This window comes from Camelus dromedarius, chromosome 36 (assembly GCF_036321535.1).
Source record: "Camelus dromedarius isolate mCamDro1 chromosome 36, mCamDro1.pat, whole genome shotgun sequence".
NCBI lineage: Eukaryota > Metazoa > Chordata > Mammalia > Artiodactyla > Camelidae > Camelus > Camelus dromedarius.
The window spans coordinates 1818738-1839355 of NC_087471.1; the positions used below are offsets into that span (position 1 = coordinate 1818738).

General features: G+C 46.5%; 1 protein-coding gene and 1 pseudogene across 2 annotated transcripts in view; one reads left to right on the forward strand and one right to left on the reverse strand.

The window, feature by feature from the left end:
- Positions 1 to 5596: 5596 nt before the first annotated feature.
- Positions 5597 to 5718, reverse strand: LOC116149927 (small nucleolar RNA SNORA11; annotated as a pseudogene).
- A 1358-nt stretch (positions 5719 to 7076) lies between these two features.
- Positions 7077 to 20618, forward strand: part of SYK (spleen associated tyrosine kinase) — a 90276-nt gene continuing 76734 nt past the window's right edge. For both annotated transcript variants that reach the window (XM_064482437.1, XM_064482438.1), the window contains exon 1: positions 7077 to 7143. The gene's annotated coding sequence lies outside the window, so the exon portion shown is untranslated. The remainder of the gene's footprint in view (positions 7144 to 20618) is intronic.

Here is a 20618-nt window from a genome sequence, read left to right on the forward strand (position 1 = left end):
TTTTCAACCGAAAAGGAAAATGAGACATGAATAGAACTAGGAAATCAACACCTGTACACAGGAATAGAAATCGAGCAATAGAAACAACCTTTGTAGGGGCCCAGCTGGTGGACCTAATAAAGACTTCAGAGGAGTTATAAATACGTTCAAAGAAGTAAAGGGACTATGATTTTTAAAAAAGAAGAAAACTAAAGAAGATCTTAAAAATGAATATGATTATGGATGATAATATTTAATATTTTTTAACTTTTTTTATTGAGTAATAGTTATTTTACAATGTTGTGTATTTAATATTGTTAAGATGGAAATGCTCCCAAACTGACCTACAGAGTCAACACAATCTTTATCAAAACCCCAGCTTTGGTTCTTGCATAAATTGACAAGTTGATCCTAAAATTCATATAAAAATGCAAAAGAAACATGATAGCCAAACAACCTTGAAAAAGAACAAAGCCAGAAGATGCAACCTTCCCAATTTCCAAGTTTACTACAAAAATACAGTAATCAAGGCTCTGTAGTTCTTGTGTGAGGAAAGATCAATGAGATGGAATTGAGAGTCCAGAAATAAACCTTTACATTGATCTTCAACAAAGGTGTCCAGGTAATTAATCGTGGACAGAAAAGTTGTTTCAACAGCAACTACTGTTGTGCTGGGACGACTGGAGACGTGCATGCAAAAAAAACAAAAACAAAAACAAAAAAAAAACTGAAGTTGGACCTCCACCCAAAGCTATATACAAAAATTAACTCAAAATGGATCTGAGACATGAATGTATGAGCTAAAAATATAAAACTCCTAGAAGAAAATACAGGAGTAAATCTTCAAGATCTTGGGTTAGGCAATGGTTTCTTAGATATAACACAAAAGTACAAGCAAAAAAAGAGAAAAACTGGAGAAACTGAACTTCATCAAAATGAAAGAACTTTGTTCCGCATATGACACCATCAGAAAAGTGAAAAGACAACCCTCAAAGCAGGGGAAATATTTGCAAATTTTATGTCAAATAAAAGACTTGTATCCAAAATATGTAAATAATCCTTACAACTCAGTAATAAAAAAGATATGAGTCAATTAAAAAGTGGGCAAAGGATCTGAAGAGACACTTCTCCAAAGAAGAAATACTGGTGGCCATGAAGAACATCAAAAGATTTTTAGAATCGTAACATAAAGGAAACGCAAATCCGAATCAAAATACAACACCCCCTCACACACACTAAGATGGCTGTGATCAACATGACAGTCACATGAGATGACAAGGATGTGGAGAAACTGGAACCTTCCCACACTGCAGGTGGACATCTAAAAACGGTGAGGACACTTTGGAAGACAGTCTGGCAGGTCCTCAAAATGTTAAACGTAGAGTTACCGTATAACCCAGCAATTCCACCCCAGCAATTCCACTCCTACTTAAACAGCCAAGGGAAAAAAAATAACATCGTATCCACACAAAGACCTGTACACAGATACTCATGGCAGGACTATTCATATTAGCCAGAGAATGTCCAATGACAAAATAAACAAAAGAGTACAGGCATCTCCATGCCAAGGGATGTTATTTGGCGACAAAAAGGAACACCGTATGCTACAAGAATGAAGCTTGCAACCATAATAAATGAAAGAAGTCGGTCGCAATAAGCACATAGTGTATAATTCTATTTATATGCGATGTCCAGAATAGGCAAGTCTAGAGACAGAAGAAGAAAAAAGCAGCATTTTCCTAGGGTGTATGTGTGTGGGGAGGGGGTACTGTGCGAGGTGGGGAGAATGGAGAGTGAGTCCTAGTGGGTAGAAGGTTTCTTTCTGCGGTTAAAAGAATTCTAATATTGACTTTGGTGATGGTTGCACAACTTTGTGAATATACCTAAAATCATTGAATTGTACATTTTAAATGGGTAAGTTGTGTAAATGTAAGTTAGATCCCAAAAGATGTTAAAACTGCATTGCATTTTTATAAAAAAAAATAATTATGAGATCTTGCTATAAGGAAAGCTATTTGATTGAAGTGGTTTTCATTAAGGCAAAAATAACAGCTTGAACTACTTTCCAATTAAGTAATTATATTTTTAAAGCGTAGCCTTCCAGGCAAGTGCGTACTTATCCGTTGAGATGTGCAAAGGTGGGAGCTATTTTTGAGCATAAATTTTTCCATCATTTTTAATCTCCGATGCTTAGGATCATGTCTGGCAATAAACGACACACAATAATTGTTTGCTGACTTGAACTTCATGCAAAATAAGAAAACAGAGGTACATGTGGGAGACATGACTTGCTTGGAGTCACGTAGCCAGGAAAGGAACAATGTTGGGACCACAGCCCATATCCTCTGACGCCTGATCAGTGTTCTTACCACTGGGTTTAGATGCTTGTGTCCAGTTCAAATGCTGTCCTTGGTCCTTAGGTAATTCTGCTCTTTTTTTGCTCAAAACTTCACTAACAACAGAGAAAAGCATCAGGGAAGTCCATCATTTGTAAGTGAAAAGTTACATTTAAATCATGGTTGAACCGTCGAGGGGAAGACAGATGCTTATGACCAGGTTGTGGAAATCACTGAGATAAAGCAATTCATCTCATCATTCTGTCAGCAATTCTGGCCAATTTGTCAAAATTAGCTTGTCTTCAAAGATAAGACAGGGCTGAGCTATTACTTTGTATAAAAAGGTTCACCTACATTTTAAAGTGATAAAAATGGTGAATTTTGTGTTGTGTGACTTTCGTCTTAAAATAATTTGTATGAAAGTACACCTGGTACAGTCCTAATTCTGGATTTTTTTCCCTTTGTATGCCGATAAAAATTTTTCTTTTTAATTTTACCATTTCAACAGCTGGAATTGAACATTATTTTATTTGCAACCTAAAGCATCGTGTGTAACTTGTGTATTTTTAATGTGAAATAGACAAAAAGGAGGACCATGCATTCTAGATTTTTAAATATACAGTCTATATTCTATAACGAAAACATGTGTGGCATTAAATTCTGGATAAAAGTGGTGGAATATTCAGGGTGTACCAAGGAAGGTCCCACTATCTGAGAATAAAAGAACCGTCCCTCCCCTTTTCCACCACAGCTCCCTCCTACCCCTCCTCAATAAAAAAGGGAAAAAGGGAGAAACAAATGTAAAATTGACCAATAGGAACCAAACAAGAAAAGGAGAAGTGCTTAATGGGATGAACTTCAAAAAGGGTTGGCTCACATGAAAAAAACGGAAGTTTGAGAGTACCCCCTTGAGGGCATGCCCCCATCTCCCAGAAACCACACCTTCCTTGTGAGTCTACAAAATCCTGACACCTCTCACTCAGATCTTGAGAGAGGAAAGGGGAGCAATTGTTCATGCTTAGTTTTTCCCAGGTTCGACTGTGAGTAGTGAACGTGGCTGCTCTGGGCACGAGGGCAAAAAGAGAAATGGCAGCAGTCTGGCTGAGGAGCTGGGGGACTGAGGTAACGCTCAGGATGCTCCCGAAAGAACGGGGTAAGCTGCACCCGCTTCCTCTGCCGCTGAGGAGGGAACCCTGGCGCGTGCAGGCCAGCCTCACGTGGGAGAGAGGAGCCGGGAGGCGCAGCTCCAGCTAAGCGCCCTCCCCCACCCCTTGCTCAAGGACTGCAGTAAATCAAGCAGCAAGGGAATAATAACCCTCAAAGTACAACCCAGAAAAGGGAACGAAAGAGACTCCGACATAAGGACCACAGAGCTGCCTCCCCCAGCGGAGCAGAGCAAAGAGAAGGTGTGGGCAAAACAAGGGACTAGTAACTATGCCAACGAGGCAAAGAGTCAGAATAAAAGATGGAGGATGGAGAATCTCACGCAAGGAAACCAGAGATTAATGGCTTAAAATTGTGAAGAAGAGGAATTCTTTACAACCTGAACCATCAATCAAACTTGAGGGCGGAACTTTTTCGGATAGGAAAGGTCTTTATATTAAAAGACCTACTTCCACTTCTCAGGAAGCTCCCGAAGACCGTGTTCCACCCAAACGATGGCGTGAACTAAGGGAGAGAGGAGCATGGGATTCAAAACACACAGACTCCAAGATAAAACAACCTTGAAAGGAAGCACAGAGCAGAATCAGATGAAATGAATCCCTGAGAAACTGTAACCAGCAGTTGGCCCGAACTGTGCCCAAATTTCCAGCCCCAATTCATGTCACATTCATATGTAAAAACACACAAGCTGAGAATTTACCTTCAGTTGCCCACTCATTGCACCCTAGGCTTCTGACAGAAGGGAAGGCAAATTCTCTCTGAAAGAAAGTACCTTCTCCCTCGACCTCAACTCATCTCCACAGATAAATTTTCAAGGATGATCAGCGACGCAGTCTAATGTCACCAAGTCCACGAGGAAGTTAGGCACCGTGAGCAGGGGCCGGGGTAACCCTCAGACGACATGAGCATACATGAAAGATTTCATATGGTGGGATCAACCCAGCCAAAGCATATATAAAAAATATCTACTATTTTTAAAGAAATAAAAAAATTAAAGAGTCTACAGAGAACAGGAGACTTTAAAAAGTGACGGTGTCGGGTGTCCCTGAGACCATCTGGAGGCAGGGCTCTGTTGGGAGGGCATCCAGAACTCAGGGTCTAATCATGGCTGAGACTGATTGTAATGAAAGCAAAGGCAGCAGAGGGAAACAGCACTGGGGTGAAGGCAGAAAGGTTGGGAGAAATGTACTGAATTTTAGGAAGATTTTTTTCCCCTAGGTATTTGTGTGATGGTTTTAACATTAAAAAAAAATCATTAAAAGCATACTAATTAACTTTTTTGAGGTTAATTTGTGCTTTTATTCACCAGGATACCTTGAACACAGTGGTGTGCAAACTTTTTTGGCCTAAAAAAACACATTTTGCATCACAATCCAACAAACACAGACACATATATAATATATACACATATATAGAACTCAAACAAATGTTTTGCCAAAAATGTCTGCCCTAACACTGAGAGTTAATTCTCTCTCTCTCTCTCCTTTTTTTTTCTTTTTTAAGACTTTTATTTTCGGAGCAGTTCTAGGTTTACTACAAAATTGACAGAAAGGTAAGGAAATTTCTAACATACCCCAGAATCCCCCCTCCTCTCCACACACACGCATAGCTGTTATCAACATCAGTCTCCAGAGTGGTAATTTTTTTTCCACCAAAGATGAACATATGTTGACACATCATAGTCACCAAAGTCTGCAGTTCACCTTAGGATTCACGCTAGTGAAGTGAACAGTGTCGCACATTCTGTGGGCTTGGGCAAGGGTACGGTGACGTCTGTCCAGCCTTATAATGACGTATAAAGTATTTTCACTGCCCTAAAAACATTCTGCACCCTGTGCCTTAACCACCCCATTCCCAACCTCCTGGCAACCACTGCTCTTTAACTGTCTCCATAGTTTTGCCTTTTCCAGAATGGCACATGGAATCTTTCTTTTTTATTCCCTTGAAAAGAGAGGTTCAAAGCCCTCATGTCTATAAGACGACTGATGGCCCGCCTATGCACGGACTGGACAGGTTCTCCGTGGCAAACTCCCCCACTAAGTTCTGTAGCTTGTCTTCCAATATTGAGCACTGTGCCACTGGTCCTGCCCGGCAGCGACCTGGAGGTGCAGGGAGACACGTGTAGGGTGTTTGTTCATAGGACGGGCGCCGATTTTGTACACCCTGTCACAATGAACCCAGATTCCTGTTGGTTATGAATACGGAGGAGCCATTTCTTCAGTCTCTCTGCTCTGCTCCCATCCTGACTAACTACCTTTTAAGAGGATTCAATGCCGGGAAGGACTATAGCAGTGCTAAAAGGTGGCTTAGAGATGGATCCAAACCTTGACCTCATCTCCAGTGAACGTCCCTAAGAATCACTGTAATTCTGTCCATTTCCAACAATCTTACCACCTGTATGGAGGTTCTGCAGCCTCTGTTTAGAGACCGATGGCTACTTTTTTGGCTATTTGCAGTAACATTAAGTCCATCAGTTAACAAATATAACCATAATAAAAATCCTTCACTTGGGCTAAAAATTTAGTGGCAAAAATTAAAAGGAAGAGAATGTCCCAGTGAAAAAGGCTGAAGGAATTCCAATCAAGCAGAAATACTTTCTATCATCTTTTTTTTTCCTCCAAGGCAATTATAATTTAACACACTATATGTTTTATTTTATTGACTGTATTTTGGCTCTTTTTTTAAAATTCTTTTATTGAAGTATAGTTGATTTACAATGTTAGTTTCAGGTAGGGTACAGCTTTTTGAAAAAGGCACCACCAGCCAGTGTTACCAGGAATGTGAGGGTCTGGAAATGGTTTTATGGAATTCTGAAGAGGGCTAACAATAAAAGGGGGTGTGGCGGGGTGGAGGGGTTGGGGGAGGGGAAACAGATAGGTATTTTTAAACCATTTTAAAGAGGAGGGAGGATTAAACGTAATTTATTTAGCCTCCAGATGTCAGAGCTGGTTGTGAGTAGAAGGAAGCAAGTTAAACTCACTGCCAAGAACCTTGTAATGATTACAGGCCTAAGAAAGCAGCCGTTGGGGGCAGGCTGGGCTCATCCCGCGGTGCGCTATGATATCTGACGCTCCCCTAAGGCAGAGGCCACCTGGCAGGTCCCATGGGCCTGCTGATCCCCCGTCAGCAGGAGCACCTTGGGTTGGTGACTGAGAATCCTCGAGGCAGTGAATGAGGTTGGCTTCCCAAGCAGCTGCACTAAACGGGCGCGCCTCAGAGCGGCTGCGGGCTCTTGGAAGGAGCAGACGGCAGGCAGGCCGCGTGGCGGGCGTCCCCTGTTGTTGGCCGTGCGGCTTCTTTGCATGTGAAGGCCCCTCTGCCCCGCCTTCCGCGCGCCCCCTCCCCCGGCGCCTCTCCCTCCTCCCCTCCCAGGCGGACCCGGGGGCGCGCGGCCGGCGGGGCGGGGCGGCGGGGCGCGGCGCCCGGGAGGAAGTGCGGGCCTGCCCGGCGCGCTAAGGAAGTTGCCCAAAATGAGGAAGCGCCGCGCGCTGGGCGGCTGAGGCGACCCGGGCGGCAGGAGCGGCGAGGAGCAGGAGCGGCGAGGAGCAGCAGCGGGCGGCCAGGCGCCGCGCCCCGAGCTGCCCCCGCGCCCGCCACCGCGCCCGCCACCGCGCGCGCCCGGCCTCCGGGGCCCCGCGCCCCGCCCTCGCCGCACCTGGCACAGGTAGGTGAGGCCGCGCGCTCCCCCGGCTCGGCCGGCGGGGACCCGGGGCCCGGGGGCCGCCCCTTTGGACCAAGGACGGCGGCGAGGGAGGGGAGGCGGCGGCGAGGAGGGAAGGATGCGGCCCTTCCTCCTGCGCCCGCGTCTATGCGCCCAGGCACCCCGGGCGGGTCCATTCGGGGCCTTCGGACTTTGCAAATCGGAGGAAATTTTTGATAAAATGTTTCTAATAAAGGCTAGTGGGTTGTGCCAGCTCTTCTCCTAAACCGAGTTAGTGTGTCTCGGGGTCTAGCTTCTGTACCGGGAGCCAGGGGCTGGGGCCGGGCCCGGGGGGCTGCGCCGGGACCCCGTTAATTCCAGAGGCTGCAGCCAGTGCAGGAGGTGCGGGCGCGGGCGGGCCCTGGGAGACGGGAGCTGGAATCCGCCGCTCAGGACACTCAGGTCTCCGGGCTGGGAAAGAGCACGTTTTCGTTTGGCCATTTAGAGAATCCGCCGAAAAACTCGACTTCATTTATTGAAGCGACTCAATGTAAAGATGCTCATCTGCCTGCAAAAGTTTTTCTTGCCCATCTTGTACTACAGAAAGAAGGAACAGTTGCATAACAACATGAAACTTTTGCGGGGAGGGTCACAGTGGTGGAGCGCGTGCTTAGCATGCAGGAGGTCCTGTGTTCAAACTCCAGTACCTCCACTAAAAAAAAAAAAGTGAAACTTTCAGAGCCACTATTAAAATGTAGCATGATTGCTTTCTTTAAAAAAAAATAATTTTCGTGGTGCGGTAACTTAATCAGCCAGTGAATGATTTGGACGGCAGGAAAGTTTGAGGCAGTAAATTGTGAATTTGAATTAAAATGTTTTTGGGAATATGGCTTCAAAACCTTAAGCCTACCTAAATAACTATAAATGGCGATTCATTTTTGGTCTGTTTGAATATTAAGAACTAGGAAGACAGCCATTGGAGAAGTTAGTTTCAGTCTTTTGGCCGTTTCCGGTGCAGTTCCTTGGGAAGAGAATCTTGCTCACCGTGCAGTGTGTGCCTGTCACCAACCCAAGCCGCTCCTGCTTACTGGCGAGGACGAGGCCCTGGAATCCCGCCTGGTGGCTTTGGAAACCGGGTTGCAGATTATTTTAATGAGTTTGCCTGACTCACCGAAGATTCCCGTTGAACCTAAGTTAAGCTGTTGTCTGGAGTTATTCTTTTTTTCTTAAACCCCGGAAGCATTTCAGTGTTTACTTAAAAGACTTGGGGATAGCCCACATCTGAATCTTCCTGTTAAGGGAAAAAAAAAAATCATAGGATGATGGAGAATTCCTGAAAGACATGGAATTGATTCTAGTATTTGTTTTGTTCTGTTTTAGTAAGAACAAATTCATTGCTGTTGAACGGGCAGCATTTTAGTTACATGCAATTAAATTCATTAATGTGCACCCTGTCCTGGCTGGGGGGAAAAAAAAGCTAAACACTGCAAGGGTATGTTTGTTTCTGAGCTAAAAGGTTTAAATACTTGTAAAATATTTGGTGTTTTAAGTGAGAAATCTTATCTATTGAAGTTATTTTAATGAATTATTTTGTTCTATCTACATCATACTTTTGTTTTGCTCTGTTTAGGGAAATTTTGCAGTACAATAGAAACTGATGTCTATTCTCTGTATTTGGAGTGCTTCAGTATGTGGAACTTTATAAACAGTCTTAATAACCTGGATGGTTTTAATGTTCGAAGCAAGGCTCAAAGTGAGGTGTGCGTTTTAGGGCTTTACCCTTCCTGAGAGATGGAAACGTCAGAAAGATCATTTTATCGCTAGATGTGCACTTCAGAAGTAACTCAGTTTGGCCTCCTTTAGGTTTATACTTGGTATTGTAAGTGCAGGTCGTGCTTCTCTGGTTTCAAGCGAAAGCCTTGTTAGTGGGGCATCAGGTGTGCAGCACATAGCTTATCTGTGATCATTATCCAAAACTCTTGTGCCCAGACACGTTTTGGGATTCAGGATTTTTCGAGATTTAGGATTCAAATTTAGCATCTAAGTTTCAGCACTGAGAAACACGTTTCTTGGGATTTAGAAAGGTGTGCCTGCACCCTGGCACCATACGTTACACGGCGTCCGACACAGCCTGGGTGGATCCTGAGATCCCACCCGGCTGTACTTCTGCACCGACAGTGTGGACAGTCTCGCTGAGTGACATAAAGAGACTCTACAAATAGCTGTGCGTCCGTTTAGGACAGGTGTCGTCCCTAAACGAGGTTCCCTACGAAACTTACCAAAAAAAAAAAACCTTTGTTTTTCAGAGCTTTTTGGAGTTAGGGCTAAGGAACTGAGTCTGCATGCGACTCCACGGAGCTGCCGTTTGCTTTCGAAAGGAAATTGCGTTTCCGTTGCTCAACAACTCACACGTTCCAGTAATTAGAAGGATTGTTCCCTTCTTTTCATTATGTCTGAAATGGCCAGACTTCGCTGAATTTTCAATGATAACCATCAAAATTCTGCTCCTCCAAGCGGGAATAGGATGTTTCGTCCTTATCGATAGATTGTGAAACAGCAAAGCTTCCGACAGTCTGATTCTAGAGAAAGATGACAATAGCTACTTGAAGAAGGGGTGTCATCACACCCTTCGCGGCCGCAGTGTCCTTGGAAGAAACTGGCTCCTGTTCACCTTGTGGCTGGTTTTATCTCTGTTATCAGTGCCTAGGAATGGCAGGGTGCTTCTTATAATCCGAGCTAATTTTTGCTTTCTCAACTTTGACCATATAGATTTTTCTTCCAACTCACTCACCACCACTCCACCCCCACCACTGTCTTCCACTTCTGGCCTGGTTTAGCTGCAAACGAGCGGAGAGAAAATTAGCAGCTGAGGCTTTTGGGTGAGAATTTTTTTTAAAAAAAGGTCTACACACTGCATGTTGCTTTTCTTTTAAAGCAATTGAGCTCCGAAGGCAGAATCTTAAAGAGAGATTGGGATTAAATTGCCTGACTTAATTATGTCTTATCTTTCTCTTCTACTTTGGAAATGAGCAAGTTGGTTTTTTGTTGTTTTTTTTTTTCACTCAGAAAAAAAGAGGTTTTTTGTTTTTTTAACTGAGAAATTGTGGGAAGATTTAAAAAACTAGGCGTATTAGAATTTTAAAGGAAAAGTTTGTTCATTCATTTTTGTTTTATTAGCAGGGAAGTTTTCTATTAGCTTATAGTTTTGTCTGGCAGAATGTTAGCTTGGGCCAGTTGCATCAGTTGGATTTTTTTTTCCCTTAAGAGTTAATTATGTAAATTTTGCCCTATGAATTCCGAAAGGTGGTTGAATTGGAATCTTAAGTACAGTCCAATTTAGCCACAGCCAAAGATTCCATTACAAGGAAGAATAAATACTTAATTTCTATTACAGTAGATTTAATAAATCAAAAATGACTCTCCCTTGATGCTTTTATCTCTGGGAAACCATGTTTATTTTTGGTGGCTTCCAGAGGCTGATGATGGAGGAGAAAGATGAGGGTGATTAGAATATCGGTGGCACCTCAGTGACCAACGGGGATGTACTGAAACTTGTATGATGCACAGTGTCTGGTAACCAGCATCCTCTGTCCCGGGGGTACCCACCTTTGACGCTGGAGCCCTGGGGCAGAGCATGGATGTGGGAGGACACTGGGCTTCCAGACTGGCGCGCTGAGTGTGAAATCTTTGCTCCGGACAGAGGCTGAGCAGGCAGCAGGACTGACCAGGAGAGTGTGCGGCCGGGGTCAGGGTAAGTGAGGTTCAGGCCCGGGTACAGCCAAAGAGGGGCGTGTGGAAGGATGGAAGAGGGCCGAGGGCCAAATTTTAGGAAAAACCGCAGTTTAAAAATTGGTTTTGTTCAGTTATACTCTGCATGGCTGCAAAGAGCATTTGAGTGTCCAACAGGTGACCTACTTTCCCGTTTCGTTTGTCTCAGCTGATAAATCTTCATGCTGTCCTGGTCAGTCTGACAATGTATTAAATGCATCCGTTTCTGTTCAGTTGTCATGAAAATGTTTTGGTGTGAACAGAGGTAATTTTTCTTTTTCTTTAATTTTAATTTATAACAGCACCTTCCCCTTCTCTAGTACTGCTCCCCCAAAGCAATCTTTTAATCTTTTTTCACTATTTCTTCTGGAATTTTCCACCTCATTTTCTAATAATCTGCTCACTTGCTTTTTTTTTTTTTTTTTTTTTTAAGTATACGAGTTTCAGACAATGCCTTCTGACTTCCTACTCAGAGAATCAAATGCGCCACAGCCCTGGACTCTCATTACCCAGGATAATCATTCTATAATTTGGGGTTAAGACACTATTTGGTGTTTACTGTGACCGTGTTTACTTTGAAAGCTGGTGTACAGTATAGTTCCCTTTCCTTCCTTATGCCCCGTGTCGCTTTTCCTGGGGCAGACTCTTGTTTCGTTTTTGTGTTTTTTTTCAGGTCTTGTACCCCTTACGATGGTCTCCCCAACTGTCTGACTCCCAGCTAAAACTCCCCCTTGCTCCAGTTTCCCCCTGAGTCAAATATACCAAGCAATCTTTCAGTTTCCCTCTCTTTTTCTGGAACCTTCTGTCTCCTTGCGCCAGTCCGACAGTTTCTTTTCAGTCTCACTACATACATATTAATAACCGAAGCATGTTTTGGGGAATTGATTGGCTAAATACATTTTCTGCAAGTTTTTTAATTTACTTCCCAGTGTCTTAACATACTTCTTCTCAACATTCATGTGCCTTGTAAATCCATTATCATAATTGTTGCAAACATTTCCCCCAAACTTTTTATTTCTGTGGTTATTTGATTATTTGTACATTTGATGACTTTTTGTAGCTTAGAACTTTTATAGCTTCTCCCATCAGGACATATTCTGAGTCATGCTTCGTGAAAGGTTATTTTTAGCTCCAATTTGGCAGTTAGCATCTCTGTTTTAAATCCGGCTCAGTGTCACCGCTGTGTCTGCTCTGACTGTGATGTTTTATTATCTGATCGAGGGGACTGCGTGTTTCCCTGGGAACGGGGAACCTCAGGGCTTTGATCAGATGGCTGGCCTCAATTCTTCTGATTTCTGAAGTGGGTACCGTACAGTTTTAAACGGTATTCCCAAGGAAGCTTTCCTGGCTCAAGCAAGCGAGATGCTAGGCAGAATGAAGTTGAATAAACAGGATTAGTGTCGTGGGCTTCTTCAGAGCTGTGCAGGTGATGTCACAGAGAGGGCATTTGTCACTGCACCCTCCCACCTCTGTGGCCATGGGATGCTCCTGGAGCATCTTGGGGACCAGGGCTCTGGGGGTCGACTTTGGGAAACACTAGGTAACTTCCTGCTGCCCCTTTGCAAGAGCCTCGGGCTCTGCTTGGCTGGAGGCAGAACGCTGTGGTTATTTTCAACTTAAATGCTAAGAATATTTGAATCACTTGATTGCTCTCATGCCTCCAAGTCACATTCACTGAATATTTTTATCAACAGTGGTTGAGAGTAGGGGGTCTGAGGACCTGCTAGTTTCCAATCCCATTGTGTTTTCAAGCTACCCCTTGAGTCTCTGCAGATGGAACGTTGGTTGCAGGGGGTCTCATCGTGATGCACGACCGCGACCATGCGTGCAGTGCCCGTCCCTGGCCCGCCGGTTAGAGCTGATGTCACTGTCATAGTCCCTCCCAGGCGGGTGGCTCAGGAACCTGCCCCTGCAGCCTTGGATGGCCGCTAAGCATAGCACTCCCAGACGGGTCACAGCTGAGTAAGGCCTGCTTCTGAAGTTAGTTTCTCTGACTTCCAAGATGGGAGAAATTTCTGTCTTTTTTTTCTTTTGGAAAAGTGTTAAATTGCATTGTTAGTGCATAAGTACATAGTCAGTGGCGAAGAATTCAGGTAAGACAGACGGCACTGAAACCTTCCTTGAGCACCAGCCCTCACCCCAGCCCGCCCGCACTGACGGAGGGCAGTTCGGCGTATATTCTTCTAAGTTTTCATCCTGCACATTCATGTACGTGCATAGGTGTGTGCATTTTTAGAAGATATAATGGTGGTGGCGTGTATGTGTGTGTCTTCTTAATACCCATATCATCCTGCAACTTTTAAAATTTGATCAGCAGTGTTGGGGGAGCCCTTCCTAGCAGCAACCATCGTGTTTCACTTGAGAGTGGGAAATACGATTGTTGATCGATAGACCTTTCAGATTGGTTTTTCTGATTTTTGATATAAGCAAAGCTCAGTGAACGCACTTTCTCTTTCATCTTTTCCCTCTCTTTTACCGTTTCCGTTGAGTTTCATGAAACTGACAGGTTCAACTTTTTCTCAAGGGAGATCTTCAGCCCTGTCCATCTTGTTATTCAGTCCATCCACTGAGTCTTTTACATTTTAGCGAACAGGTGGGCGAGCACGGAAGCAGGGGAAGTAATTAGTTCTTTACTTGGTAAATGACACATTAGGCTTGTTTTTATTACTGGTCCCAGTGTGGACATTCTCTTCCTGCCGCACGACCTGTGTGTCCTTTGGCACCTGCTCATTTGATGCCTTTCCTTTGTGGGGTGAGCTTTCCTGATGGGCTTGGTGTTTCTAGGGTGCATGCACCTGGTTTCTGAGGTGCCCTCAGAGCTGGTCTTTTAAGGCTGTGTGCAAGGCATGGCCCTCTGGTAACCTGTCCCCCATGAGATGGGAGAGAGTGAGACAGGAGTGGGGCAGGATGAGCCAGTAACCAGTGTGTAGGGTGCAGGCGCTCTCTGTTCTGCACAGATGTGGCCATACGCTGCCTCTCCAAACGCATGTCTTTCCTGCAGGGGGACTTCTGTTGCTCTTAAGGGTGCCGGAAGCTGAGGACTGGAGAGGGCTTGGCCGCCTGCCTGCCCTCAGCTCTGCTCCTCCCCAACCCCCCCGACCCACTCCATCGCACCCAGGCTTTGTGATTTTCAATTTTCAAGGCACCACGCTCCTCATGGCCATCCGCCTCGCAGCCATGCCCTGCTACCTGCACTTCAGCTGTGGTTCCTCTCTTCGCTTGTGAGCCCACCTTGCTTTGAGTCCTTCAGGGATCATGGTGGTTTCCAGTCCACTAGTAATTTGCCTCTTTTTCTCCCCAGCGGGGTTATGGATTCATCTATGTTATTGTTTTTAATGCTGTTTCTTTGCCTTTTCTGCATATGTAGCTGCTGTCTAAGCTTGAAGGGGAAGTCCACCACTTCCTTTTTTTTTTTTTTAGCAACACCAATCAGCTGATGGTCATAGCTGTGAAGGAAGTGACAGCTGGGAGGAAGGAGAAGAGGTCTCTAGAGCAGGGGTGGATGATTCTCTGGTCTTCACTGTCGCCCTGGGAGCTGGGCCTGCCATCCTGCAGCTTGGGCAGGAAAGGTGTCTCATGAGAGGGCTGCCTTGTCAAGTCTGTACTGAGGAATAGCAAATTGCCAGGCCCAAATCCTAACTTTCTTAGCAGCATGTTTAAGGATGCACGGGATGTTAGGGGGGAATGGATCTTAGGGAACACCGAATCAGCCTGCTGAGATGCAGGGAGGCCCAGAAAGGTGCAGTGACTTTAACTTGTCCAGTCGCTAAGCCATGCTGCTGTGATCTGCAGCCCAAAACCTAGGTGTTTCTAATCCAGAACCAGAACCCCTATCTGCTACTCTGATGAGGAGCTTGAAAGGACCTGCTGCCGGGCCACCAGGTGAAATTTAAGGTCCTATCAGGGGGCACAGGAGCCTGAGAAGGCGGCTGGAGGGCGTAAGCTCAGGTTTGAGCTCAGTTTGACATGTCAGTTTCACTCGTTTCCCAGTAGTTTCAGAAAACTTAACAGTAAGTTAAAGATAATAACAACTTTGTAGCTTTGTGTTGAGAAATTAAGCAAACTCAGTAGGAAGTGGACAAAAAAAGAAAAACCCCTGCATCAGAGAGAGGTTAACATCAGAACATGTGATGCTGTTGGATGTCCCTCCTTCCGACAGAGTTTGAGCTTACTGTCCGGGTTACCGTCCACGGCGAGCTGATGTCACGCGGGGAGCTGGCTGAAAAGGACGTTGTCTGCATATGAGGCCTGCATCCCTGTGGCTGTCCCCACGCGGGGTAGGATCGCTGCTGTCTGGGCACATGACTGTCCCGAGGGCTGAGGGGAGGTGCGAGGCATCCTGGAGGTTGGAATGGAGCAAGGGTGAAAGGAAAGTTGCAAGCTCAGCTCCATTCCAGGGTGGAAACAGTTGTGATGCAGGTGGGTTTTCAGTGGTTCAGGCAGAGAAAGGCAGGTTGACCACCAAGGAAGTCTTCTAGAAAGAAGACGGAAAGGTCATGTATGGTTTCCCCGAAGGAGCGGAGATACGTGCAAGCTGTTCCTTCTAGCCGGCCCTTCCTAAGAAAACGCGGGAAGCTCACCACCGTTAGTGGAGGCCTGGTGTGTCGGCTTGCTACAGGCACTGGAAAAAAGCACAGACCGGGCAGCTGACACAATGGACGCTGATCGTGTCACAGCTCTGGAGGCTGCAAGTCTGAGGTCAAGGTGTGGGCAGAGCTGGCTTCTCCCGAGGTCTCTCTTTGGTTTGTGAATGGCGTCTTCTCTCTGTATCTTCACATCTTCCTCCTCCTTTGCATGTCTCTGTGTCCTGATTGCCCCTTTTTATGAAGGCATCAGTCACAGGGGATTTGGGCCCACCCCAGTGATCCCACTGTAACTTTGCCACCTCTGTAGAGGCCCGATTTCCAAGTAAAGTCCCATTCTGAGGTCGTGGGAGTCAGAACTTCAACGTACAAATCTGGAGGGGAAACAGTTCAGCCCACAGCAGTTGGTTGGATGGAGTCTGGCCTCTCCTCCTGGTGGCCTTGCCGAGCTGCCATCAGGAGCATGAGGAGGGCCTCTGGTGTCACTCTGGGGAGATTTCTCAGCCAGCTGGAGTCAGCTTTGTGCACAGCTGATAACAAACATGGTGGATGTGGACATCACACAAAACTAAGCAAGTTAAGATGCTCAAGATACAACTTTCCTTCCACCTTAGATTGGCAATTTTTTTTTTTAAAGAAACTTTTAAGACACCGAGGGAAAAAAAAAATGAAAAATAAGGTTGATAAGGAGAGATATATTTTACAAGGTCTTAAGGCAAAACTGCAGTGGAGAGCGGAGCAGCAGACCCACATTCTGTGTGGAAATTAGTGCCAAGCAAGGGTGGCATTTTCTTCCCAGCAGTCGGGCGAGGGAACATGGCTTATTAACGAATGCTCTGGGGAAGAGTGGCTAATAATTTAGGAAAAATAAATAAAATTTTGCCCTGAATACCAAAATAAGTTCCAGAATGAACAATAAATAAAAACATATTGAAATAGTAAAAGTACTAAAAGAAAACGAATGAGTTTTAAAATAATTGTGAAGAAGGCCTGCAGAAATATGGTAGAAAATGTGGAGCCATAACGGAAAGAGGCTGATGGTATGATTTTTCTGAAATTGTAAGCATGTCCCTCTACAAATGAAAAATCTATATAAATAAGTGTAAGATACATTTATTTTCAATGCCTGTGGTAAAGGACCAGTAACCTTAATATGCAAAGAGTTCTTCCAAATCAACAAGAAAAAGAAACACACTCCGATAGAAAGGTCAGTCAAGGACACAAGCAGCTAAAAAGGCAAATGGACCAAAAGCACATGAATATACTGTGCTTCTCTGTGATCTCGTGGTGATTTAAGGACTTGCTGTGTGGTGAGCTGGGGAAAGAGCCACCCCCACAGGTGGTGCTGGAAGGGCTGTTGGGTAATATTTTCTGAAATGTAAAACGCACATGCGTTTTGACTCAACATTTTTACTTTTAGGAACTTATTACGGACATATATTGGCAAAAGTTGGGAAATCTATAAACATATAGCAATTCATTGCAACATTTTATTTTGTAATAGCAAAATTTTTTTTTGCTATTTTCTTTTTTAGAAATAGGTGTCAGGAAGGGGACTGGTTAAATACACGGCGGTGTGTGCCTGCATTGGCTTCATATGTGGTCTTTTTTAAAATGTGGACTCTTGTAGACCAAAATGTAAAGTCTGTCCAAGCTGTGTTTGCTGAAAAAGCAAGATGCAATATGTCCTTGTATTTTTAAAAACACATACATGCACATAACGAAATAAGTTGCACTGGATTGTTATTTACTACATGTGGATGCAGATCTGCCTGTACTGATGTGTGCATGCGTGTGTGTGTGTGTGCGTGTGTGTGTAAATATGCAGAGAGACCCAGAAGCAAAGGCACCAAATTGTGAGCAACAGTTATCTGGGGAGGGCAGTTGAATCGATTTGGGGAGAAAGAAAATGGAACGCAAAACATATTTGACGTCTGCGTACGGATGAGTCCAGTGATCATAATCAGATAAGAAGGTCTGCTTGGGAGGCTGGGGGCTAAGGAGGGTGAGACCAGGAAGAGAACTAACTCAGAAACGAAGCCTCCATCACGGCTGTGGGGGCCATTCCGTCCCCAGGGGGGTGCTTGGAGAGGCCGGGTGGTTTGCCCAGAGCCGAGCAGCCGAGGTTCACAAGCGGCCTGTGCGCGGTCGCCACCTGCGCTCGTCTCGCCCGCTGGGGCCGGGGCCGCCTCCGGAGATTCTGCTGTGGGCCTGCCTTGAGAGATTAATTCCGAAGGCCTCCTCACCCCTCCTCCCCCAAGTGCAGCAGCCAAGGTGGGGAGCCACCGGCTCAGAACGAGTTCGTAGGGTTTGATAGCACACGAGCACGTCTTCAAAGCCTCACACGATTTCCACCAAATTTGAATTTTTTGGTTACACTTTGTATAGTGGCAGTGGTGTGAGCCTTTGATTGCAAAGACTCTGGGCATGTTAGATGTTGCATCCCCGTGTGTGTGTGTGTGTGAAAGAGAGGGAGAGAGAGAGACAGAGTGAGGGCAAGAGAGGTCGATTGAGAGAAAGAAAGAGATTGAGAGAGAACTGACACGTTTTTTGCTGCAAACACTCCATTCCTTGGGAACTTGTATTCCCAAAGTCTGGGGGTCTGTGACGGTGAGGAGGAAGGCATTTGAGTGAGAATGTTAACGTGTTCTCCGCACACTGCTGTGAAATTTTAAGGAGGTGAATGTGCCAAAAAATGATTCTCAGAGAAAGAGTTGTGTGTCCTGATCTCATAGAAAAACTACCCATTTTAATAATAATAAGTTTTTTAACCCAAGATAATGTAAATGATTTCCATCTTTAAGGTTTGGTTCTAGCATTACTCGCAGTCCACTGGACCTTTTTCTGTCAGATGGTTGGTCGCCTGCTTGTTTCACATGAGATGGTTTTTTTTTTTCCTCATGGGAAGGACATGAGTGACTGGTCTCGCTCTGGGTGGAGAGCTTGGTTTCTTGGTGTCTGTGGCTTGGCTTCTGGGCCTGGAAAGCCGCAGCAGGTGGTGACGGAGGGGCTGCTGTCACTGGGGGCCGTTTGGGGACAGTCTGTGGCTGTCACTCTTGGTCCTGACTCTGTCCAGGCACATCCGTGGGAGCACTGTGCCCCACACACTTGGGGACCCCCGGAGCTCATCACATGCACCCACATTTCCACTTTGTAATAAAACTTCTAGGACCACCACTGCGACCCATAAATGTCCGGTTTGCATAAGTGGCTTTGAAGCCCCTCTGGGGGACAGCGTGGATGGCCTAAGCAGACCATCATTCCATCAGTCCTTGAAACTGCATAAGTCCCGGCCACCTCATCTCAAAACGAGCCTGGAAACACCTGCCCCTTGGCAGCTGCGGCTCCGTGACGCACTGTGCGTGTGGCTGTCATTAATAAACAGAAAACCTAGAGCTCCACGCTTGGCCCAAGTAGGAGGAACATCTGGAAGGGAGAGGTGTCTGGACACACAGCCTGTTCCTTGCGGTCAGTTGATAAGGTTCCCTTTGTCGACCCGCAGTCCCATCGCGCTGGTCCCGGGAGGTGCTGCGTGCTGCTCCACCCCTGACGCCCAGCCCAGGTGAGGACAGCTGACCTCTCCCCAGCTTCCTGGCCAAGGATCCAGAACTGTGCTGTTCAGAATGGCTCCACCAGCCACACGTAGCCACAGACATTTCAAATGCTGAAAAGGAAATTAAATGTAAAAATCAGTTCTCAGTCACAGTGGCCACGAGCCACATGTGGCTGGCGGCTCCGTGTGGAGCACAGTAGAACAGGCACCTCCATCATCGCGGGCGGTCTGAGGGACAGGTCAGCGACACCGTGTTACCCGGAGCCCCACTCCGTCCCTCCTGGGGAGTCAGCGGGCACAAGCCTCTACCCCCTCCCACCTTTCCTTGCTCTGGATACCACTGCATGTGGACGGTGCATCGTTGCACTTTTCCACGTGTGGACTCCCCTGCCTCCCATTTCCGTAAGGGGCTCTGACCCTGGGAAGTGGCGGTGGCACCAAGATGCCTACACCCTTCTGATGAGACCCTGTGTCTTGGGTCTCAGACCCAGGGACCTGACCTGGCCCTTCCATCCTCGACACGGTGGCAACCTCCTAGTCACCACAGCAGCCTCTCCCCACACAGACACACACGCACACACACGCACTGTGACAGCCTGGCTTACTGACAGGCTGCTAATGAGTCACATAGGAACTGAACTGATTCCCGGCGCTTGTCTCGGCGCAGCCTAAAGCGGGAACCGAGCTTTGGGGAATGCTAATTAATGTGTGCATCCTTGGGTTAAGCGCACTTGGTTCAGTATTGTTTCTGAAAGAATAAACTCCTTTTTAAATTTTTCTTGCTCAAGAGGATTTAGAGGTCATGGAGAAAACACGAGCATTTATTCTCTATATGCAGCGAGACAAAATCCAATGTCATCTTCGCAAAATGTCTGGCATCCAAGGTTCTGTCCATTTTCAAAGGGAGATTTGAAGAGGGAGCGTGTGTTTCTCATCAAGGGAAAATGTGATGCTGATCCCATGACCACGTTCTGTGCTTTCAAATGCAGCAGAACAAGACTCTTAATTCTGGGAATGCGCGCCGCGTGCATCTGAGGGTTCCGACAGCATTGGAAGGAGCCAGGCACCCACTGGGGGGCAGGTGCATCCCTGGGTGGCAGGTGCATCCGTGGGAGGCAGGTGCATCCCTGGGTGGCAGGTGCACCCGTGGGGGCAGGTGCGTCCGTGGGAGGCAGGTGCATCCGTGGGGGACAGGTGCATCCCTGGGTGGCAGGTGCATCCGTGGGAGGCAGCACCTGACAGAGGGCGAGGGGCGGAGGGGGCGGGGCAGGAGGGCCAGCCTCCGCCTCATCCCCCTTCTGGGCGGCACGCTGATGTGCAGTTTGTCTCTGGAATTCCTGGGCTGCTCCGTCGGAGGAGAGAGAAAATACCAGAAGCGCAGCCCCTGGAGGGGTTTGCGAGTTACAGAACTTCCGTCACGATGCAGCCGGACGTCAGGAGGCGGAGCGGCGCGCGTGCTGCTCGGGCGGCCCCGCGGCGCCCCTGCGCGGGGACAGGACGGGGCCCGGGCGCGGCCCCCTGCGCTGAGCTCCCGCGCTAGCAAAACCCGCGCCGAGAATCAGGCCGCGGGACGGGCCCCTGCTGACCGAAAAGTG